The 24,236-nt window shown below is 41.7% G+C and overlaps 1 protein-coding gene and 1 long non-coding RNA gene across 4 annotated transcripts in view; one reads left to right on the top strand and one right to left on the bottom strand.

The window, feature by feature from the left end:
• Positions 1 to 24,236, top strand: part of ATG10 (autophagy related 10) — a 252,951-nt gene that overhangs the window by 195,460 nt on the left and 33,255 nt on the right. The gene's annotated exons all lie outside the window — the stretch shown is intronic.
• LOC311608715 lies at positions 12,915 to 15,686 on the bottom strand. The gene is made up of 2 exons (XR_014783098.1): positions 15,498 to 15,686; positions 12,915 to 13,317 (listed from the first exon to the last, which is right to left on the bottom strand). It is a non-coding gene; the product is annotated as an uncharacterized lncRNA (long non-coding RNA).

Below are 24,236 nucleotides of genomic sequence, written 5' to 3'. Positions count from 1 at the left end.
AACCAAACAGTATGGTGTTTTATTCTGTAATGGAAGGAAGGAGACATGTTTCTGAAGAGATGAGCTTTTTCTTACACCAAATCCTAGATAGATCGTTTTTGTTTTTCTTTTTTCTTTTTTTTTAACAGGATTCTCAGGGATGGTGAGATAGACACTGGCTGCTCTTTCAGAGCTCCTGAGTTCACTTACCAGTAACCACATGGTGCCTTACAATGATCCAAAAAAGGATCTGATGCCCTGCAGCATGCAGTAGTACATGTAGACAGAGCACTCATACATTAACAATAAATAAATAAAATTTCTAATGGAATTCTCCTTTACAAATACCACGTATGCCTGTTATAGGGGATGGGGAGGGGATGCTCACCTTTGTGTGGTGAAGCTGTAGCAGTGTGCTCTGGTGTATAGGTTTATGCTGTAAAGATCCTTATTAGCTTGCTGTCTAAACTCAGCCTGCAGATGTGCGTCAAAGATTTTGAAGTGTTTTGAATTCAAATGCTTTTAGAATAGATATGTGTTTTATAGTTAGTCATGGTTGCCTTGGCTCCCTCATATTCTGTGTATTTCACTTCATTGCTTTGACTATTTCAACAGACACTTTAATTTTCCTACTTTTTTTCCTAATTTTTATTGATCAAAAGCAAAGGGCAATAGTTTTTGTCTGATTTTAAAAGGAATAGATGTGTGTGTGTGTGTGTGTGTGTGTGTGTGTGTGTGTGTGTGTGTAATTGTCTATAAAATATAAGATACTTTATGGGAGAAAACTAAATTGTTTATAGTCTCATAACATTCCAAGTTAGCACTGCTAACTTTAGATAACTTTCTGGAAGTTGCGTGTTCGTGTATTTCTCCATGTGTTTGTGTCTACGTCTCTGTGTATGTGGGTGTATATGGTATGTGTGTTATAAATATACACACAAGTAAGTCATATTATGCCCCTGGTTAAAAAACATTTGCATCACTGACTTTCCATCCCAGTGTTTTAATATATCATCTAAGGACTGTACAGATAATCTGGTCTCTTATTTTAACACATTTTGTCATGAGAAAATTGTGTATTTCAGTTTGTATTATCAAGCCTCTGAGTGAATATCCTTAAGTATAACTTGTGCAATTGTCTCTTTGGATATATTCTTAGAATGGAATTGCCACGTCCATGAGTATTTACTTTTAAAGGCTCCACTAGCCACGCCAGTCTCAAGTTCAGAAAGTCCACCTATAGCTGCATGCTAGAGCACCTGTGTGAGTTACTGCTCTCGAACACTGGCCATATCTGTTTTTCTTACTGAACTATAGTCTTGTGTCAAGTAGAATCTGGTCAAAGTTAAGAATCACACTAAGCATGGTGTTGCTCATGAATGGCTGAAATGCAGTTTTCTTTCAGGTGGTAGGCACATGTTTTAGATACTAGAGAGGTTGACATATCACCCTCATTAAAGGGCCTGCTTTTCAGTCTTGCCAAGTGTTCTTCCTCTGTCCAGGGGCAGCCTCTAGGAATACCTGCCAGCATTTCCCATTTGTTAGATCTGTAAACGAAAGAGCACAACTGCACAGATGCCCTCGAGTTCTTCCCTAAGCAACATAGGCTAAGCAGGGTCATGCGGTATGAGGTTTTTGTGCCTGTTGAGTTGACCAGCTGTCCCATCTAGATAGTACAGTTGACGTGGAATACTGGATCAAGTAAAACTGTGTCAGAACAAGTCCATCATGAATGTATGCTCCTTCCCAAACAAATACCATTTTGAATACTTGGAAAATGCTCCTTTGACTCCTTGATAACATGTTCCCAGCATGGCTTTGGTGTAGCTGTATTTGAGTCTTTTATGTTGGATGTAATTGGCACCATATAATTTATTCTGCAAGCAGAACCAGGCCAGCATCCTAAAGACAGGAATGGTCTTTCACAGGAAACCAAGTACTTCCGTTTTCTAAAAGCTCTATGGAGCTAGAAATAAATGTGTCTATTATGTGACTTCCTAACAGTAGAATTTGCCTGTCTAAAGGCATTCTAGTAAAAGCAGCTGCTGCTCAGGAAGCACTTTCCAAGTGCCAGGTGTTCTTCTAAGTCCTTCATTCAAAAGCTCCACACCTTTGAGTAAAAAGAGATACTGAGCCCCCAAAAGCAATGTGTTGAGAGTCAAATGTCTAAGAAAAGAACCAGAATCAGGTACTTGGATGGTTGTGTCCTCAACCACCATTTTACTGCCTCGCACAATATTCACTTTGCTCTAAAGCTGGCATCATATAAAAGGTAGTATATTAACGTGGATCTTACTCAGTATGGAGTCACAAACTCCCTTGAGATTCTGAGGAAAACTTCGGAATCTTTTCCTTGGCATACAAAAACTTGCCACCCTAAATCAGAAGTTCTCTGAACATCAGAGGACAACAAGATCTTTGGAACTTGCTGTGCCCATAGTGACAGGAAGTTGTCCTCCATCCATAGTGATGGAAGTTGTCCTACATCCTTAGTGATAGGAAGTCGTCCTCCATCCATAGTGATAGAAAGTTGTCCTACATCCTTAGTGATAGGAAGTCATCCTCCATCCACAGTGATAGGAAGTCATCCTCCATCCATAGTGATAGGAAGTCGCCCTCCATCTTTAATGATAGGAAGTCATCCTCCATCCACAGTGATAGGAAGTTGTCCTCCATCCATAGTGACAGGAAGTCGTCCTCCATCCATAGCTATGGAAAGTTGTCCTACATCCTTAGTGATAGGAAGTCATCCTCCATCCATAGTGATAGAAAGTTGCCCTCCATCTTTAATGATAGAAAGTTGTCCTCCATCCACAGAGATAGGAAGTCGTCCTCCATCCACAGTGATAATAGGTCAGTAGTAAGGAACACCAGAGGCCACGGGAGCAGCAAGTTCTAGGCTGGAGAAGAAATGATGGGTCCCATGGTGTCTGCTTCTGCAGCGTGGCTCTAGAAAGTATTCCTATAAAATCAACTAGCCTTGGTTTCTCAACTCTCCCAATGAGGGCTTCAACAATATGAAGTAGATTCTGATTTTTCAACTGACTTTTGATAATCCAAAGCTGGTCCATGAAAAGATTCTTCAGTAGGTTGGGAAGTTGGCTTTGAAGTCAGAAATACTTGGGTTCATCTTCATACTAGCACTGTGACCAAGAACATATTATTTGGTCTCTTACCTTCCTCATCTACAGATTAGGAAATTATTTCCATGCAAATAGTATAAGGACTACTCCACTAGGTTCCTCCGATATATTTGTGCCACGATGCTTGTCATATGTTCAGACTCCTGCTTGGCACATGGTCAGAACCTTGAGTATAAAAAGTACTGCACAGAGTAATTTTCATTCCGTGTACATGTAACACTGCAGTGGCACAATAGCCACAAGACCTGCCGACAGTGTGAAGTAGAGGCTAGCATGTGAGGTCTTACTCTTCTTACTGAGTGAATGTAAAGGGCTTTACATTCTCAACCCAAAACAAACTAAAACCTGCATCTGTTTACTTCTAAATTTCTTCTTTAGGAAAGATGTATAATTCTGGCCAGCCTGGAGCTTACTCTGTAGGCCAGGCTGGACTCAAACTCAGACATCCGCCTGCCTCTGTCTCCCAAGTGCTGGGATTAAAGGTGTGTGCCACCACTTCCTGCCAGGGAAGATCTACAGCTTTAAATAATTAGACAGTTGTCTGGCTTACTATGGGATGGGGCTGACAAAACACAGGAGGAGTGTCCTAAGGCTGCAACAGGCATAAATAGTCCCTCTAGACCCCAGTGAGATTTGTCTCTATCAAGCGTCTCCGTGACCCATGCTACTTAGCGGTTGCTAATAGGTCTGTGGCTAACCCTGTAGCTTCCCACTGAGATATAGCTGAATCTTAACATGCCCTAAGTACATCTAATATGGGGTAGCACATATATCGTCCTTGCGTCTTAGACCATTTGCTGGTGAAAGGAGTTAAGTCAAATGCATGTCTAAGTTGCTTCCTCCAATCGATGCACTCATTTTCTACCAGGGCTAACTCCCATCTCAACACAGCCTTATTCAAATGGTGTTCATTAATCAAAATTGAAGTGGCCTATTCCTCACAAGCCTGGCAGACAATATTTCAGGTCTATCAAATGTGAATTTGTTCATACGCAACTAATGTGACCCTCCAGAGGAGGAGAGGAGTTGAGTTTCTTCTCAGACAGCGGCTTATGAGATGTCATCTAAAGGGCCTTTTCTCCCTCAGCTCTCACTTCTGTCTGCTCATAATCAAATTAATTACAACTGCTAAGAAAGAAAATCAATTCGAACGAGTCCTATAAAAGGCTCATTTTTGGTTTTCCAAAGTCCATCTTAAAGAGGAAGTCATCAGCACAATGCAATGTTCTGCAGATCGTGTGTGCTTGACTTGAGGGCCTTTATTACACCACCAAGGAAGACTAAGCGATCAACAGTGCTGGGTCTTAAGTATTTGAATGTTTCCCTTTGGATTTTGACTTAGCAAAGTTGAGTCGTAACTTTTTACGAGTCCTAGTCTGCTGTCGTCTCACACTCATTACAAACTGAAAACTCCTTGCCATGTTGCAGGTATGGATTAATCGCATGTGGTGTATTAAAAACAAATCCAGTGAGGAAAACATGTGGAATGCTATGACATTTTCATTGAGCTATATAGGTGTACCACAAACGCTACCATTTGAAATTGTATAATTCAATGGATTTTCGTTTATTCAAAATGCTGTTTTAGCAACACTCCTATACAATTCTAAGGTATTTTCATCGTCCTTAAGAGCTGTACAGAGAGATGTCACTCCCCACCCGTTCTTCCTCTCATCCTTTCAGGAGCACGGGATAGCCTGTCCTGGTACCTTTGCCTGTTCTGGAATCGTACGTAAACGAAGCCACAAATTGCATGTAGCTTGTTCCCACCCGGCCCATTAGAGTTGTAGCTTCTATAAGCATTTTACTCCTTTTGAAGACTGAATATCATCCTGTTATGCCACATTTTGTCTGTTCATCAGTTTGTCAACATTTGGGTTATTATCTCTTTGTTCTCTTATGGAAAATGCCAGTACAAACACAATTTTGCATAAGTGATTTTGTATATACCTAACATTAGAATGTCTCGATCACATGGTAAATCTGCTTAATTTTGAGTACTAGCTGCCAAACTATTTTTTACACAAGAGTTATCATTTTTCTTTTTTATTTCCACCAACAGTGTGCAGGCATTCCAGTTTTCCCTGTCCTTACAGTAGTTGTCATTGCCTTTAATTAATTATTAATATCCTGTTGGATGTGAAGTTGTGTCTAACTGAGGTTTTGGTCTACATTTACATAATGCCTAATAGTATTGAGTATGTTTTCATGTGATATATGTATATATATATAATTTTCGAAGTATCTAGATCCTAATAAGATATATAATTTTCAAGATTTTCCCTATCCTGTGCACTGTTGTTCACTTTCTTAGCAGTGCATATGCTCAAAATATTAACACTGTATTTGGTTTCTCTTGCCTTAGGTTTCACATATACGAAACAATTGTTAGTAAAAAGGCACAAAGATTAAACTATGTAGTCCTCAGCAGCTTTATGGTCTTAACATTTGAATTGAGGCCTCCGCTTCTGTTTTCACATGTTGCTACATGTGAATTCAGGAGGAAGCCAGCTTCATTTTCTGCACATAGATGTCTCAGGGCCTCATTGCTGTATTTGTTAAAGTCTTTTCCCATTTAAATGGTACTGCTAATGTTCAATTGAGTGTATGCATGTATTCATTTCTGAACTCCCATTTCTGCTCCGTTGGTGTGTGGCGACAGTCTTATGAGAACATCATGGTTTTTGTCGATGTTGTTCCGTTTGGTTTTGGTGAGACAGAGTCATATATCCCCCAGGCTGCCCTCAAGTTTGCTGCATACTGAGGGTGACCTTGAACTTATCCACATTGCTCTAGCTCCCCAGTGCTGAGGGGACAAGGCATCCACATTACCCCTGACTCTAGTCTTGACTCCTATGACCTTGTAGCAATAGGCTTGCGCTGGAATGTGGATTGTTCATTCTGGAGGTTGATTTCAATTAGTTTCCAGTCCTTGCATTTCAGTACTAACCTTGGGGCCAGCTTTCAATTCCTGCCCAGAAAAGTCGTTGGGATTAAGATGAGTTCTTACAGAGCAGTTTGGTGCCATCTGACCAGTACTGACTCTTGAGATCCAAGAATATGGAGTCTTTTATATTTAGTTCTTTTTAAAAATCTCTTTCCTAAGCCCATTTTCAGATTGTTGTACATATAAATATAGCTGATTTGTGAATTATTCTTGCATTCCATACATTTTGCTGAACTTGTTAGCTAAAATAGGATTTGTATAGATTTTACTTCCCTGAGTGCTGGGATTACAGGCATGTGCCACCATGCCCGGCATTCAGGGAGGCAGAAGCAGGTATATCTCTGTGAGTTCAAGGCCAGGTGGTCTGCAAAGAAAGTCTAGGATAGCCAATGCTAGACACATAAGCCCTGTCTCTCGACAAACAGAAAACAAAACAAAACAAAAAAGAGTATATCACTTACTTATTTTTTGATGTGTCAGAAAAATATTTGTAAGAGTAAATAATCTGAAAAAAAAATTAAGAATCACAATTCTCTGCTCTTTCTAGCCAGTCTTAGTTTTGCCCTGGGCACATGAGTTAGTCCATTGAATAAATAAAACAAAACACGGAGGTCACTTGTGTTGGCCAACTATGCCTGGACATGGGGCCTGCGCTAGAGAGTGGGGCACATAGCCAGCAACAGTCCTCTGGAGAAGATTGATTTTCCTTCTCCCAGCAGGTGTCAGTTGCTTAGGGGTAGAACCCTTTGTCCATCTACCCCTGTGAGTGGTGAGACAAAGTCTGACTTAAATTGTACAGGCCTTGTGCTGTCACAGCCTCTGAGTTCATCTGTGAATCAGTCCTGTTAGGTCTGAAAGACACTGCTACTCTGCAGCCATCTATCACTCCTGGCTCTTACAACCTTCCCACCTCCTCTTCTGCTTAGGTCTTTGAGTTTTAGGGGCAGGGATCTGATAAAGGCATAATGTTCAGGGATTAGTATTCCAGTGTCTCGCACTTTCTTTCTGTTGTCCCCTTTCTGTGCGTCTCTGTATTCATTTCCATCTGATGCAAGAAGAAGCTCTCTGAAGGGTATAGCAATATGCCATTAGGAGTTATTTTATTACTTTATTTAGCAGAAAAATAGTACTAGGTTTTCCCCTAGGCCCATAACCTACCTAGCCTTAGGCTCTTATCCATTTTAGTAGTATTTTATATGGTTACATATCATTGAGTGGGCCTTAAATCCAATCAAAAAGTCATCAGTTGCTCCCATAACATTTATGCCACTGTGGCATCAGTATATCTTACAGACAATCTTCTGTTATAGGCCACAGGATTTCTGTCTTGGTGATACTGATGATTACCTTTCTCCTCTGGTAGTGGGCAGAGTACCTTCCTGTACCATGGACCACATCAATAGCCTGTGTGATGCTTGAGAGTTTCCAAGAGGTATCTTTGACCAATGGCTCAACAAAATGTAACCCATTCCTGACACAGTTATTTGGTACCATGTCTAGTTGGAGCTTTGAGTCTCTCATTATTTGGTGACCTCATTTATATTTCTTTCATATATTTATATATTTTAGGTAGCTTCTATAGTAGTAGGTCTTCAAATGGCCTTTAGTTTTAGTTATTTATCCCTATATCCCTCCTTGGCCCTTCTTTTCCACGCCCCCCATTTAATCCTCCTATCCTAGTTTTCCACATTATCTCTCCATAACAATATCTTCCATTTCTCCTTCCTTGGAAGATCATCTCTTCAGCAGGTGTCTGTAGGTGTGTGGAATTGTGCCTGCATCTCTAATTTGATTCCACTGATGAGCATATATAGTTTTATGGCGGTACCACACTGTTTTTATTACTATAGCTCTGTGGTGCATCTTGAAACCTGAGAGGGTGAGACTGCTAGCAGTTCTTTTATTTTTTCAGAGGGGTGGGGTGGGGTGACTTTTATTATTGTTAAAGAAACAAAGGCTGCAATCTTTAAGTTACACAAAACAGTCCACAGGGTTAAGCACGTTCTTAGATTAATCTTTTTCTGACTCTTGGTTCATTTTTATCAAACTGTAAAAGACATTTCATGGTAAAAGTTTATGAGTTTGTGAGGGATTGCTCAGGTCTTTTTTTTTTTTTTCTTTAAGAAAAATGCCCAAATCTTGACAGCTAGAATCTGAGTGTTTAGATGTGTGGAAAAGAACATCCATTGTATGGAAAAGGGGCCGGATGAAGGGCTAGTCTCCTCCTATGAGCCCATGCCATGGGGAAAATCACATAAAATTATTCCACCTGATAGTAACCCAACTAGACCCACTTGCTTTCAGTTGTGTTCATCTGCTAAGCTTCCTTTTTAACTACTAATCTTTATCTTTTAAATGGAGCATTATTTAAATTTTTTACATACAATCATTTTTACCTTATGGTGAAACACATAGACCTTTGTAACTCAGGAAAAGCAAGGTACACAGTTCTCTCTCTTCTCTGCCGAGAGTGCAGTTGGTTTGTACTAACCTTTTCTCCCATTTCAGCCTCCGTTCTGTTGAGTTGATGTGTTCTGTTAAGCCTGCTACCAATACTAGCCTGTCTTGCACATTTGGCAAGGCATTAAATTTTCCTATCAGACTAAGGATTCTCCAGCTTTGTTTCTCCTTTTTGGACAGTATCTGCTATTCCTTGTCTAGTTCTTTCAATATTCTATAAAAATTGTAGCATCAGCTCCAAAACATCAGCTCATAATCCTGATAAGGCTATTTAATTCAAATTCACTTTAACATATAAACTATAGAAGGTACATAGTAGCAGAGCACGATGTAACATTCTGATGCATGTGCATATCGGGCAATGTTTAATTCAGGTCACTTATTTAGTCAACCTTTTCTTTTAGCTTTTTCAAAGGTACAATGTATTATTGTTCCCTGCAGTCATCTTTCTACATAGCAGGACACCAGAAATTCTTAGACCTATCTCACTGTCTTATTACCCATTGCTAAACTTCCTTTGATCTGTCCATCCGCCCTGGTGACCACTATTATATTCTCACCTTCTATGAGGTCAGTGATTTCAGATTCCAGTCTAGGTGAATTCGATGCTTTTCTTTTTCCACTCAACCCTATGACCACTGATGAGAATGGCTATCCAGGCTGCATTTAACGAATTCAGCAGATGTTAAATAAATCAACTTAAAGCTTAAAAAGGAAAAGAGCAGAGCAAAGATTGTAACTGATGGTGAGGATGTGGAGAAAAAGAAACCTTATATACTGTTGGGGGCTTTTAGTTAGTGAAGCCATTATGGAAAAATGTATAATGGTCCTCAAAAAGCTAGAAGTAGAGCTGTGACATGGCCCAGGCATCCAATTACTAGGTACATAGAAAAGGAAATGCACTGAAGAGACAAACCTCTGCCCTCTAATCTAATCTCTCTCCCACCCACTTCAATTCATAGAGAACTCTTTTCCCAGTTCGATGGTTGGAAGTAGTGTTTCCCTATGTTTTGTTGTCTGTGTTCCCTTTACTGTTCCATGGTGATGCAGCATTGGGTAAAAGCCAAGAGGTGATACAAGGAAAACAGGAGAACCCACGGCCATGGAAGCTGACATCCACTTGGAAGTTACCACCTTCCCTAGAAATAGGGCTACTTATACCAATCTATTATAGTGGTTAGCTTTTCAAAAGCCTCTTGTAGCTGCCAGTTTTGCTTTATTTCATTAGGAATAATTTTGTTGAATTTTTTTGAGGCCAGTCATGTTTGGTTTTACCCTAGGTCGTTGGGTAATGTAGTCTCTGGTTCTTGATTCCCCAAGTCATATTGGGTATAGGTTCCTTCTTGAGGAGTGGGCCTTAGGTAAGGTCAGGCACTGGTTGGCTACTCCCACAAGCCCTGTGCCACCATTGTCCTAGCATATTTTGCAGGCAGGACAGATTGTAGGTCAAGGGTTTTGTGGCTCATTTGATGTTCATGTTTTTCTTTCGGGAACCTTCGAGTGCCTTCCTCCACCAAAGAGACTAGAATGTAGGGGTTAAGGCTTTATGTAGGCACCAGCTCGTCTTTATGTTCAATGACTTATGTGGGTGCTACTGTCACTTGGCATCAAACAACTCTCTGTCCTAGCATCATCCTGTATTTTGGGGGGATTTCCAGAGGACCCCCTTGGCCAACAACTCAATTAATGATTACAAACCAGCCCCACCACTGGAAGCCTCACCTGGCTACAGAGAAGGGTTCAGAGTTTGAGGATAAATTCAGATTGACTTCTTTCCCAGGAGAGATGGAAAAGAGACTAGAGAAATTATCAGGATGTGCAGGGGACATGGAGGACCCCTGGGAGCTAGGGCAGGTTAAGTGATTCTGCAAAGAAGTGCTCAGTACCCTGCATTCAAGGGCAAAGAGGGTCATCATTTAGAACTGGCACTTATGTCATTACTAAGATGCAGTAGCAAGGGACACAAGAGTATTGGACGGAAAGTAGCTGAAGGGACAGCATCTTCAGCCTAAATTTAATAAGGAAGAGAGGAAGTGCACCCATAGAAAATGTGACCAAGAGGTCAAAGAACTGAAATGTTGATTCTTCTAATTATGAATATGGATATGCTTCTACTAATGTTAAAATTTTTTCTTAACAGTATTTTACATAATTCTGTGACTTTTACATTTTTATTTACATAATTTATGCAGATTACATCTCAATTGTTATCCCTTCACTTGTGTCTTCCCATTCCCCCCTCCCTCCCTCTTTCACCCTATTCCCTTACCCTAGGCCTGTGACATAAGGGAACCTCCTCACCCACCGTATGATCACAGCCTATCAGGTCTCATCCTGGTAGCCTGCTTACCCTTCCTCTGAGTGCCACCAGGCTTCCCCATCAAGGAGAAGTAGTCAAATAAGAGGGCATCATAGTTCATGTCAGAGTCAGTCCCTGTTCTCCTCACAACTGTGAAGAATATGCTGTCCATTGGCTAGATCTGAGTAGGGGTTTGATGTTTACTCCATGTCTTGTCCTTGGTTCATACAGTAGTTTGAGTAGATACCCCTGGTTCCAGATCTGCCAGCCTTGATGGTCTTATTGTAGGGTTCCAGGACCCTTTGTGTCCTTCCATTTCCCCATTCTCCCATACCTCTCTCACCTGGAGTCCCAATAGGAAATCCCAGCTTCCATCCCAATCCCCCACTAAACGAAGACTCTCAGAGGACATCCATGTTGGGCTAGTGTCCAATTATAAGTGAGTACACACCATGTGAGTCTTTCTGCTTCTGGGCTACTTCACTCAGGATGATCATTTCTAGTTCCATCCATTTGCCTGCAAATTTCAAGATTTCCTTATCTTTATTAGCTGAGTAGTATTCCATAGTGTAAATGTACTACAGTTTTTTTTATCCATTCTTTGACTGAAGGGCATCTAGGTTGTTTCCAGATTCTGGGATTATGAATAAGGCTCTATGAACATGGTTGAGCACATGTCCTTGTTGGGTGGTGGAGCATCTTTTGGGTATAATGCAAGGCGTGGAATAGCTGGGTCTTAAGGAAGCCCTACTCCCAGTATTCTGAGAAAGTGCCAGATTGATTTCCAAAGTGGTTGTACCAATTTGCACTCCCACCAGCAATGAAGGGGAAGGGGGCAGGGTTTAAAGTTACTTGACTCAAATCAGGAATTCTATAAAATCATTATCAGGAATTATAAAATTATCAATTCACCTAAACAGCATTATTTCATGAAAGTACATCTTTACATTGATACTGCAGGAAATCTGCCCAACTGAGTAAATACCCAGGAAGCAATAGGCAGTGAGGGTCTCTCCATGCCATGCTAGATATATGAGAGGGTACAGCAGTGACAAACATGAAAAGGTGTATCAGCAGCAAGAAACAATCCAAAGACAAAACCCTTGGTGTCCCTGCCTCTTCAGGCTATCCCGATTGTCTGCTGTGCAACGATGATGAGGTGCCTCCAGGAAGCTCACGTGCTTGCCTCAGCCCTTTCTGCATGGCCTCTGCCAAACCAGGACCACTACTGCAGGGATGTGTTCTCTACAGTGGGCTGTGTCCTCCCTGATTGATCATCAATGAAGACAAGGAACCACAGACTTGCCTGTAGGCCCACTGGGGTAATTTCTCAACTGAGGTTCCCTCTTCTAACATGACTCTAGCTTGTGTCAAGTTGACATAAAAAGAGCCAACACGGAGTTTGAACTTTTTTTTTCATGTTTATTGGCTATTTGTACTTCATCTTTTGAGAGCTGTCCATTTCATTGGCCCATATATTGATTGGATGGTTTGATTTCTTGTTTAGTTTTTTTTTCTTTCTTTTTTTCTTTTTTTTTTTTTTTTTTTTTTTTTTTTTTTTTTTGGTTTGTGTATGTTAGGTATTAATATTACCATATGTGTAGCTAGCAAAGATTTTTTGCCCATACTGCAGGCTGTTTCTTCACTCAATTAACAATTTCCTTTTGCTGTATGGGAGCTTTTGATTTCATGAAACCCCACTTGTAGCTCCTTGGCGTTCTTTCTCAAGCAGCTGGAGTCATGTTCAGGAAGTGTTATCCTGTTCCTAATCTTGATGTGTTTTCCATACTTTCTCTTTAACAGTTTCAGAATTTCAGGTCTCACATTCAGATCTCTGATTCCGTTGGAGCTGATTTTTATGCGAGGTGAGAGGGATCCAGTTCCATCCCTCGTGTAGAGATATCTGGGTTGTCTAGAACCATCTGTTGCAGAGGCTGTCTTTTCTCCACGGTTTGCTCTGGCCCCTTCAGATCAGTTGAGAAATGGTCCCCTTTCCTGAATTTACTCAGTGTTTTTAAGCTGTTTATTTTTTATCAAATGTTTTATAGTCATTTTACAACAATCAAATGATTTTCCTTTTTTTAAAAACTTCTTTAATGTAGTAAATTGCATTGATGTTCCAGGCATTAAATCAGATTTTTATTCTCAGGGAGAAAAAAATCCAAACTCTGTTATCATACAGTATAGCCAAGCAATGCAAGCTTTCCAGAAGAATTCAAGGCTGCTTTAATATATTGCTGGATTCATTTGCTAATATTTTGCTTGGGACATTTTCTTCCATGTTCATAAGGAAATTGGCCTGTGATTTTTTTTCCCTTCTTATAGCAGCTCTGTCACTTTCAGATATCAAACACACGTTACCTTCATAAGCTGAGTTGGGAAGGGAACTTCTTTTCCTTTTCTGAAGGAGCCTTATGTTTTGCTGGTGTTGTTCCCTCTCTCACTGGTTGGGAGAATTAATCAGTGAAGCCATCTGGGTTTGGAGTTTTCTACGTGGGAAGATATTTAATAAAAAAAAAATGCTTCTTTGATAGAAACGATACTCTCCAGCTCTCAGTATGAGTAGGGCTTCTTGAAGGTCATCTTCCCCTTGGGTCCTGCAGGGTCGGTGGCCGATTTGATGGACCCAGTGCCGGTGGTTTTCTACGTTCATGCTACCACAGGATGAATGTGTGTGTGCTCCCAAATTCATATACTAGACCATGAATTCCCCAGTATGAGGGGACAAGAAAGTGGAACGGTTTATTTAGTTATGGAGAAAGGTACCTGTGGGAGGATTATTACCTTATGAGAAGGACCCAGAAACCCCTTTCTCTTGTCTCAGGGGAGGGCACACTAAGAAGGGGTCATCTCTAAGCCAGGCAGCTGTCCAGTTACTCTATCAAAATTATCAGGCTCCCTTCAACATACTGTTAGAAACTGAGCTAAGTGCCTGGTAATAACATCTGTGTTAGCTGTGCTGTTTATCTTGTGTTTTATTTCTTATAGTTACTTTTTATTTAGCACCAGATATTAAGACTATAACATGTCACACGGATAAAAGGAATTTTTTTAAATGTTATTTCTATCCAGAGAACATTTTCTTCTCCTTTGGGTATCCAACTAGTTTAAGGGCGTTAGCAATTCTAATGACAAGACTGACATGTTTTGAAGCTGGCTTTTATTCCTATGAGGACTGGTCGAGTTCTGCAGTGCTAACTTCTAGATCTTCCAAACCCCACTCCAAATCCCTATGTGCTCACAGGCCTGTCTTCCCTGGGGGAGGGGGAGAGACTCTGAGCTTGCAGAATCAGCAGCCGCCAAATGTCAGGCTCCTTTCTCTGAGCTTCCTTCTTTTGACTCTTTCTTTTTTCTGGACTCACTTTGTAGCTCAGGCTGGCCTTGAACTCACAGACATCCACCTGTCTCTGCCTCCCGAGTCCTGAGATTAAAGGGCCTGGCCTTTCTTCTGACTCTTTGACCTACAACCCCGCGTTGTTTTCTAGCACTCTGGTGCCTTCCGACACCATCCGAGGTCGAATCTGTTTTCATCTTTTTTAGAGGAAACCTGGCTAGTGTGGAGCTCTGCTGAGCCGGGGGCGTATGAACGAGACTAGGGCAAGAGAACATAACTGCATCTACCCTGTCTCCACAGTGTTTCTGCATGGTGGGGCAGTCTACCTTGAATCAGGACAAGAGGAAAAAATGTATGCTGAGGAGACTCTGAGGGAGCTGGGGAGTTTGGAGTCAAGGAGGATTAATCAGTTCTTTCTTCTTCCTTCCTTCCTTTCTTTGCTTTGGATAAGCTAAGTCAAACTAGGTGATATCTAAGTTCCTCTGTACTTTGAAATTCTAGGATTCTATTAAATGAAGCTCAGCTGCATTTAGGTTAATTTAGAAGTTTAATTAGAACTTAAAATTGTCTCCTCTAGCGATAAGGAGGCTTATCATCCGAAAGAAAACTTCTGGGTTTTAATTTCAGCACAATAGCTCCCACTTGTAAAACACTGAACCAAGGTCTTTCCATAGTTCACAATGGAACTGAATCTCTTATGCTCAGAACCAACTCCTTGCAGTACTATCTGCTAAGAGTTCACTTTCCTGTGAGTTACTATAGAGTCATACAGCGAGTCGGCAGCGTCCCTTGCGTTGTGATTTTTCTCATTTCTTACATACACTTTTCAGGTTCTGAGTCATTCTCTGTCCATGATACAAGTGACTCCACCTTCCCAGCCTTATGTTCCTATATTCTTATATATGTTTTTCTGTCTTTTCTCATACTTAACCCTATTTTCCCCTTCTCTTCTCCCAGCTATAATCTTCACTGTGCTCTGTAGAATGTGTTGTCCACAGCATAGCAGGAGCTGGACGTGTCCCTGGCTTCTCTCCTGCACTGTCCTTTTATTGAATATTTGTTCAGCCATTATGTTCAATTGAACCCTAATTCTCTCACGGGGGACACTGCTTCCCCTGGAGCCTTCACAAGCTCATGACTCCTTTACCCTTGTAAAACTCAGCAGCTGTCCTTGAAGCCTTGGCTAACCCACCCCCACCCCCTGACTGTCCTCCCCAAGTACTGGTGTATTCAGATCCTGTGTGTCGTCATGGCAGCGGACCCCTAGCGTCACGGAACCCTTCAGTCCACTGACGTCCCTGCTCCTCCCCTTTCTCACGCCCCGCCCCCACTCACCATCAAGTCCGTGTTCCAGGTCATCTACCATTATCTCCCAAGCGTCTTAATATGTTTGCATTTCTCCAGTATCCTTGCCATTGTAAATCTAGGGATAAAACACACCAATTTGCTGATGAAAAAGCCCAAAGATACACAAAGCTGCCGCGTCCTACTGTTCCGCCCCCTGTTGACTCCATGGGAAATACTGGGCCCTTCCTCCCTCACTCATACCTCAGAGTAAGAGCAAGATAACAGGAAGAGAGCCACCTTGACTCTCCGTAGCAGCAATTCGGGAACAGACTTTTTCTGTCACTGCTTCTGCTGCAGCAGGACTAGATAGAGGACCTACCACTTCCTGGTACTTCCCATCTGGTCCCTTTCTCTGACTTCTAAATGCCACTCCAGTGTGACTCTTTATTGCGACAGCATGTCTCTCTGACATAGGAGCGTTCATTATTTACTTACTGTCTTGAGAGATTCCCCTTTTAAAGGTTATGAACACACAGTTCTTAGAGATAAACAAGTATTCTAAATATTTGAAAAGATACTCAAGCTAATTTATAAAGTAGTACAAAATAAAACTGCACCGAAATGCCCTTTTTATCTCACTGTGTTGACAAAAACATAAAAGTTTGAAACACACTGTACATGAAAAAGGAGCGCTCTGTTTCCTCAAGGCTGCCTTTCACCCTGAATGGCAGCCTTCATCCTGGAAGGGTCTGTTTCATGTCGTACTGCTTGGGTTAAAAAACAGGCAACTTGTGGGCTGGAGAGTTGGCTCAGTGGTTAAGAGGACTGTCTGCTCTTCCAAAGGACCCGGATTCAATTCCCAGCACCCACACGGCAGCTCGCCACTGTCTGTAACTCCAAGATCTGACACCCTCACACCAATGCACATAAATTAAAATTAAATAAAACTATTTTTTAAAAAATGGGCAACTTTACTGAAAGTCAGTTTGATACTATGTAGCAACATTGCCAAGCCCATATAGCCTTGGACCTCAGTGCCCTATCTCAGTTTCGTCTGTATCAGCCCTGTGCATCTTAGAGTGACCTGGGGACTTGGGCATGCACCCTTCCTGAGTGGTTCTGTCCAGTTCCATGCCTTTAAACACCCGCTTGTGAGCTGCTGACTCTGAAGTTAGGCCACAAGCTCAGAAGCTCCTCTGGCTGCAGACCAATTTGTCTACACCGCCAATGCGGTGGCTTGATGCAGCTTCAAACTCACAGTAGGCGAAATAAGATTTACTTTTCCTCTCCCCAAACCTACCCCTACAAATGTCTACATTTTCTCATTTCAACAATTAAGGTCATATGTTCTCTCAGACTTCTCCCCCACCCCCAAAATTTTTTGATTTACTTAATTGAGAACAGTTTTTTTTTTGTTGTTGTTGTTGTTGTTTTTGTTTTTTTTATCCCTTGAATTCTCTCTGCCTTTTGGCTAACAGCCAGTGTATTTATTCTTGGACTTTATACCACTTCTAACATTGCTCCTCTGAGATGTTGACCTTGCCTGCATTCTCCACTTTCTAGTTCAACCTCCTCTCTGGGACGTCATACTCCAGGCCAGCAGAAAGGTTGCTGCTCACCACGATCCTGATCTCATCTCTCCCTACCTTTGTTGATTCTAACTCCAAACCCCATTGCGTTAGCCCTTTGAACAAAACCCAGAGGATGCTAACTCAACTCTTGAGCGATGATGTAGAACGCTGTGCATGGCTGGGATGAGGAAGCACGACCACAAAGAGAATGGAATGCCTTGCCTGTGCCCCCTGACTAGCCTTCAGGAACATTGTTGGCCACTTTATGGCAAAAATATAGTCTAGCTAACCAGGAAGCGCAGCGAGAGTAAGATGTTCCTAAGGTAACATCTAGGCTGCTAAGGTAAACCCCTAGCATGTCCCTGCCACTGATAGGTGACAGTCACCCTGTCAGGTGCTAAAAGGCAGGCTTTCTCTGGTTGGGCCTATGTCTTTGATACATTCCAGCAAATCCAACTGTTATCACGGGGATGAAAACTCTGGAGTCTGCTGCCCTGCAAAGTGCTTTACAAGATCTGCTAATGTGTGCTCTCTCACTGCAGTTCTGTCCTGGTCTCTGCAAATTATCCCTCTGTTATTGACACTTTATTTTGGGATTATCCAAGCCAGAGTTGCCCCCTCTTTATTTTGACCCATAGATAACATGATTTAAGTTGACTTTTGAGCAAATCTGATTACATTTATTTAGCATTGAGTTCACCAGTCAGCTATGATGTCCTTCCTCACTGTCACTTCAGTGTGACTGCCTGTGCTTTTCATTGGCCTAAGAGAAGGCCTCTGCTCATATCCATGGGATTCTTCACCATAGTCCTTTAAGATTTTATTATCTGTATATCTAGCACATATATTATAGTCCACAGATATTTAAATATGGATGAAAGGATGCTTCCAGAAATGGAATTGATCTTCAGGAATACAAAATTGCCACTAAAAAAAAACTTACATGTGATTTCAGAATTTTTATTATCAGTAAAACTAAAAGTAGAAAATGTGGCATTATAATAAACCACACGTGTGGGGTTTGTAAGTTTAATAGGAATAATTTAGTGAATGCAGATGAAGACTAGTAATTTACAAGGCTGGCAGTTGCATTGTTGTTGCAACAATTGTAATAGGTTTCCAATTATAATTACCATTATGATTAGGCAAATGGGATGAGATTTCTAATATAAAAATTACCGAAGACTCATTCTTACCTTCTGCCTAAGAGAATGTGAGTATTAGAACCTCACTGTCTGTGCCTGCCAGGGATCTTCTTGTGCTTGAGAAGACTCACTGCCTGAGACATTCGTCAGCGAAGTCTACAGTTTGGCCAACGCCATCTGTCCACAGGACAGTGGCTCTTTAAAGAGAGAGGGCTTTCTCGTCATGTGGCAGCCAACAGTTCTCCTGGGGAGGAGACACAGGAAAACTGACAGCTGAAGGAGACCACTCAGGAGGTTCCTCTGGGCCTAGAGGAGAGGGAGGAGGTGTGTCCACCTACACTGCATTCTCAGCACCTCCCCAAGTTTATGACACACCAGAGGCTAGTCTTAATATTTACTAAATAACATAAATGACAACATGCCATTTATAATTATTTTTGAAATTCCCATGCGCCATGAAATCAGGCATAGCCTAGGTACACGCACTGCTTCACGGCATCTCACTGGGCTGAATTGTTTGGTTCTTGGTAGAGCTCGGTATCTCACATTTATACTGTTCCGGGTGGCTTGTCCATATGACGTCTCAGAACATGGTAACTTGCTCTTTCAGAGTCAGGGAAGTGAGAGAGCAAGGGAAGGGAAGATGCCAGGAAAAGTGAACGTGTGTCAGATTAGTAGCAGCCTTGTACCAAATCATGGAAGTGGCATCTCTTCAAATGGCCTTGTTCAATTTGTTAGAAACAAGTCACTAAGTCTGACTGAAGTAAACACAAGAAGACTGGATAGTAAGTACAAGAAGACATGGATTGTTGAGTCCATTCGGAAAGCTGTGTACCAGGTCTTTATGGCTTTGTTACGTCATTTAAGGCCAGGCATAGTGGCACATGCCTGTGATTTCAGTACTCAGGGGGGCAGAGGAAAAGGAATCATAAGTTCAAGGACAGCCTGGGACTTATTGCAAGGCTGTCTCAAAACAAAAGAAAATTACTTGCATTAAACATCATCTTTGGGGAAAAAAAATAACAGTTCAGGGCTAGAGAGATGGCTCCATGGTTAAGAGCATTTGCTGCTCTTCTGGAAGATCTGTGTTCAGTTCCCAGCACCGACATCACACAGCTAACATTGTACCTGTGGCTCCAGCTCCAAAGGATCCAATACCTCCTTCTTGCCTCCTCTGGAACACACACACACACACACACACACACAGAGAGAGAGAGAGAGAGAGAGAGAGAGAGAGAGAGAGAGAGAGAGAGAGAGAGATGTAGGGGAGGCGGGGAATTTTTAAAAATAGAGAAAGAAACAACAGTTCACTTTGTCATGAAACAAACAAGCAAACAAAAGCAAATGCTAGCTCAGATAATGTAGCACCTGCATTGCCCATATCCTTTTTTTTTTTTAAATTCCAGATAGTTGCTGTGTAATAAATAATGATCTTCTGAGAACCCAAAGACCCAAATGCAAGGGAGAGTAGTGCAGCAGGCTTAATCAATGTTTAGTGTTGATAGAATGTAAAATCGAAGCACCAAGGATAGAAATCAAATTGCCTTTCTGCAGAAAGATCCTCAACAATTGAAAAACAGCTCCATAAAACTGGAGAACAGCTTGATGATTTAGAAAATAGAAACTGCAGAAAAGATTCTGTAGATCCTAGATATGTCCCCAGTGCTCATTACCTTGCCTGCTTGAGAGTCAAGAGGAAGGGCGACACAAAGAGACTCAAATTAGTGAGTTCTGCTCTGGCCCCGAGCCACGCTAGTTTGAGACTATTAACTAAGTATATCCTGGTCTAAAAATAAATCTTCTGTGCTCTTATTTTTCAAGTCAGTTTCCTTCATATCCAAACCAGGATACATTCATGAAATTACTAGTTTCTATCCAAGCTTTTTCGATGAATTCTTTAATTGATGGATTTTGATATTACGTGTGGTAAAATGATCCATTATAGCCACAGGACTGTTATTGCCTTAAAACAATGCAGTCAAATTACTCATCTTAGCAACCTATGTTACTTCAAGAATGCTAGTTGGACATAGACAGAACTAGAGATCAGCGGTGGACTGGTCAGGTTTCTCTAGGAGAGCCTTCTGGATCTTTGCCCTATGCCCAGGGAATGTCTTAGCCCAGCAATTGATTATTGTGCTATGACTTGCCAATAGAAGCTTTGGTATTTGTGTCTTCATTAGACTTATTTGAGGTGTGCTAAGAATGAAGATGACGCAGCCTGAAGCTGTCGTTTTGCCAAGGACCCATTTTAGAGAAGGAGAAGGTCTAGCCACTTGGGGTGAGGGCCGAGGCCTGTGCTGAAGCCGAGAAGGCCACGAACTTCAGAATTACACACATCAGTCTCTGCCCTGGCTTTTCCTAGCTGTGTGGCTTCCTTGGGAGTTCATTGTCCTCCAATATAAGCAATGGCCGCGGTGATGACTGATGACGGTGGTGATGGTCACAGACGACTTCTGGGAAGCACTTGCTAAATAGCAAATATTGGGTTATTTTGTATATTAATTCACTGCTGTTCTTATTACATTATACTGTATTTACTTTGTAGTAACTATGAGATATAAATACATTCTTAGCCTCTGTGTGTGTGTTAGAGAGAGAGAGAGAGAGGCGTGGGGGGTGGGAAGGAGGGAGGGGAGAGACTGCTTTTCACCATATACAGTTTTGTATACACATATATATGCATGCATGCATGCAAAGGGCATTATTTATTGCCAGGCAATATGCTTCACGTGCATTTATCTCATTTCACCCTCAAAATGGACTCATGATAAAGATTGCTATAGAAAATTCTTAATAAATACACACACCAAGACAAAGAGCGACAGAGGCAGAGAGCAAGAGCGATGGAGGCATTTTTCATATGACACCATCATTGTTTCCACCGTCACCTCTGCTCCCCGAGAACCGTCAAAGGCTTAGCTAGGTTCTCACTCAGCTCCTGTAGGGTGGAGGTGAGGTTCTTGTGGGAGTTTATGCAGCCCCACAGATGGCGGGTTCAGTTTGCCTTCCAGGACCAGTGGCTCTTCCCACTACAGGTTCTGTACGTGTCCGTTGCCTTCTTAATGCTTTTGTCATTGCCCTTATTGGGGTCATGGGCTTAAACTCTTGGATCTAATTTTCATCTTTAGGTATGTTTGACAGTAAAAGTATCAATCATTGACTTTATTAAACAGATTGGGTTGTGCTTGTGAGAGTAGCCAGGAGCGAATGGTACTGATCAACCCCTGTCACTAGATACAGCAGCCCCCTTCCATGTGCCCCCCGAGCTGGGCTGGTTTTTTTTTTACATGAATTCAGAATCTCTGTGGGTTTTTTTTTTCCTCACATGTAGTTAACAATCTGAATGACACTTTCTTTATAATACCACAATAATTCCGTCCATTACATCACTTAATTTATAGGAGTCCTAACACCTAAATCGATAAACATTATTTCTAAAATGTCGAGAGTGTTAATGGTGTGATTAAAAAAGAGAAAGATTCTACAATCCCCGCTGCACAGAGCTTGCTGATATACTGTTGTTGGGGCACACCTAACTGAAGCTGCAATATGGAAGGCTTAAATCATTAAGACACTGTCAACTTTAAAAATGTGTGTTGGAAGCTATTTTTAGCCTCACGGATCTTCTGTGCCATATTGTGGAATTCTGTTAGCAGAGAAAGGGAGAGACTACGTGTCTCAGAGAAGATTGTTTCAGGTTGTTTTGAGACATAGCAACAGTTGCTAAGGAACCATCTCTAATGCTTCTGGGAAATTCTGTAATACTTCACTTAGAAATTGGGAGGGATTCATATATATATATATATATATATATATATATATATATATATATATGAGAGAGAGAGAGAGAGAGAGAGAGAGAGAGAGAGAGAGAGAGAGAGAGATCTTCTTGGACAAGGAAAGCATATGAAGGGTAATATTAGGGAACAGTTTCAAACTGGAAAATTATTTTAAAGTTTCCTAGAAGATTGAGTTTAAATGGGCCTTCCTAGCACCATGTAATCTCCTTACAGAATCCTGGAAGCTTTCATTTACATCTGAATTTAGAACAAGTAGCATTTTAAAAATCTGGTCACACTTCAGTTTATTTTCCATGATTGATGCCTTAACATGGAGATTAGCACTTCTTTTCACATGGAGAATTAATGAGCAAGCCAGAATGGTGGTGTCACCGATTTTCTTCCCTTCTAGTGAAAAGCTAGATTAGTATTAACATTTTATAGGCACTGATTGTTTGCTAGACCCCGCACAGTCACAGTCCTGTCATCTAATGGTACTGCAGCCGCAATAGGCCCCTCTTCATGTGGCTTTGTAGAAAGTGAAAGGACATTCGCTACCCAGCTCTCCCGAGACTAATGGGAAGTCAGGTCAGCAGTCTTACTTCAGTCCCCTTGCATGAGCCTTGTGAGGACCATTGGGCGAGTGTCTGGTAACGTCTTCCCATCCATTAAGCCCGATCCACCTGGCTAGACAGGAGGCTGACCTTTCCTGGGATCATTGCTTTGAGACAAAATCATTTTGACTTAAGATGTTTGATGTGCATATGTTATTACCTCTGGAGTTACTTAAACCATTGAGTAGAAATGAGTTTTTTTTTTTTTCTTTTTCATTCGCAAACACTAAGTGAGCACCTAGTATGAGCAGGTGGTTACAGTTACCACCCCTAACACAGCCTTACTCCTCAAAGGACTTGTAGGTTACAGGGCGACTTATCTGTCAACAAGCAGCCACAAAGGAATGGGGCTGGAGGACCATAACTATCACAAAGCCATCTGGGATGGTGCAGGTTGAGGGTCCCCTCCCCCATACACAGCCTCTTCCCCTTGAGGTCTCCATTTCTCTTTTGATCCCTGTAACATCATGCCTTCGCCTCCATGGCTCTTTCTAGGACATTCTTCCGACCTACCAAAGTCTTCCAGCATATCTTTCTTGTGACCCATCTGCATTCCTCAGTTGAGCATTCCCAAGTAGAAGCTCCTCCAGGATGCCTGTCTCCTACCAAAAGACAGCGTCCTGTAGTGCAGGAGCATCTGGGCACCTGGGTTTGCTTTGTGTAGCACGTGTAAGTATCTAAGTAACAGCTGAGAACATTCTCATTGCCATGAGCCAATCTGGCTAAAACTACAAGGAGCATATTTGGCTTTCAGATGGGAGGTCATATGCCAACTACAGTGGTAAGTGAGAAGATGCCTGGATATCCAGCCACGGTAGGAACAGGGGACCCCAGACGTGTCTTGGTATTGTCACTTCCTGTTCACACGGAGGAAGCTTTTCCAGCCGCGAAAGAAGCCAGTAAAGTGGGAACAAACTGTTCAATGGGACTCAGAGTCTACACCAACAAGAAGTAGTTCAAGAACCTCATGTTGACAGTACTACTTGTGAGCCTGAAAAATGTTAAAAACAAAAATGATAACAGCAGCAAGTAAATGCTAAGTGCCAAATGAGTGATTCAGCAGTTACATGATAAAGGAATATATAAAAAAAGGTATAGAAGCCACAGGCCGTGCATGTATTGTTGCAAACTCAGCATTAATTTGGATTCTGAAGCCCTGACTTTGCACTCCGGTCAGAATTATCAACCAAAAGACAAGACTGTTAACAAGGGAGCTTGTGTTAGAGGTGCGCTAAAGGTCATGACTGAAGGAGCCACAATGTGATGTTGATTAGCACACTTCTTCCTATGCTACAGAAAGAGGAGCCATGCGAGATGGCAAGTAACTTGCCAGCTGTGCCTTAGAAAGCTCAGCTGAGGGGCTGGAGAGATGCTCTTCCAGAGGTCCTGAGTTCAATTCCCAACAACCACATGGTGGCTCACAACCATCTATAACGTGATCTGATGCCCTCTTCTGGCATGTGGGCAGTGCACCATATACATATGAAAGAAAGAAAGAAAGAAAGAAAGAAAGAAAGAAAGAAAGAAAGAAAGAAAGAAACCTCAGCTGAACAGTTGTGAATTGGGGCTTGGACTGGCTGCTTTCTCCATAGGATAAACTGCCAGTCCTCAGGGTCCATAATATAAGCCTAACTGTGTGTGCCTAACTGTGGTGTCTCGAGGCTGAAATCCCAGT

The sequence above is a fragment of the Acomys minous genome (assembly GCF_964271855.1).
Source record: "Acomys minous genome assembly, chromosome: 11".
Taxonomy (NCBI): Eukaryota; Metazoa; Chordata; class Mammalia; order Rodentia; family Muridae; genus Acomys; species Acomys minous.
Note: the sequence above shows the minus strand (reverse complement) of the source record. Positions and strands in the feature narration are given on the sequence as shown.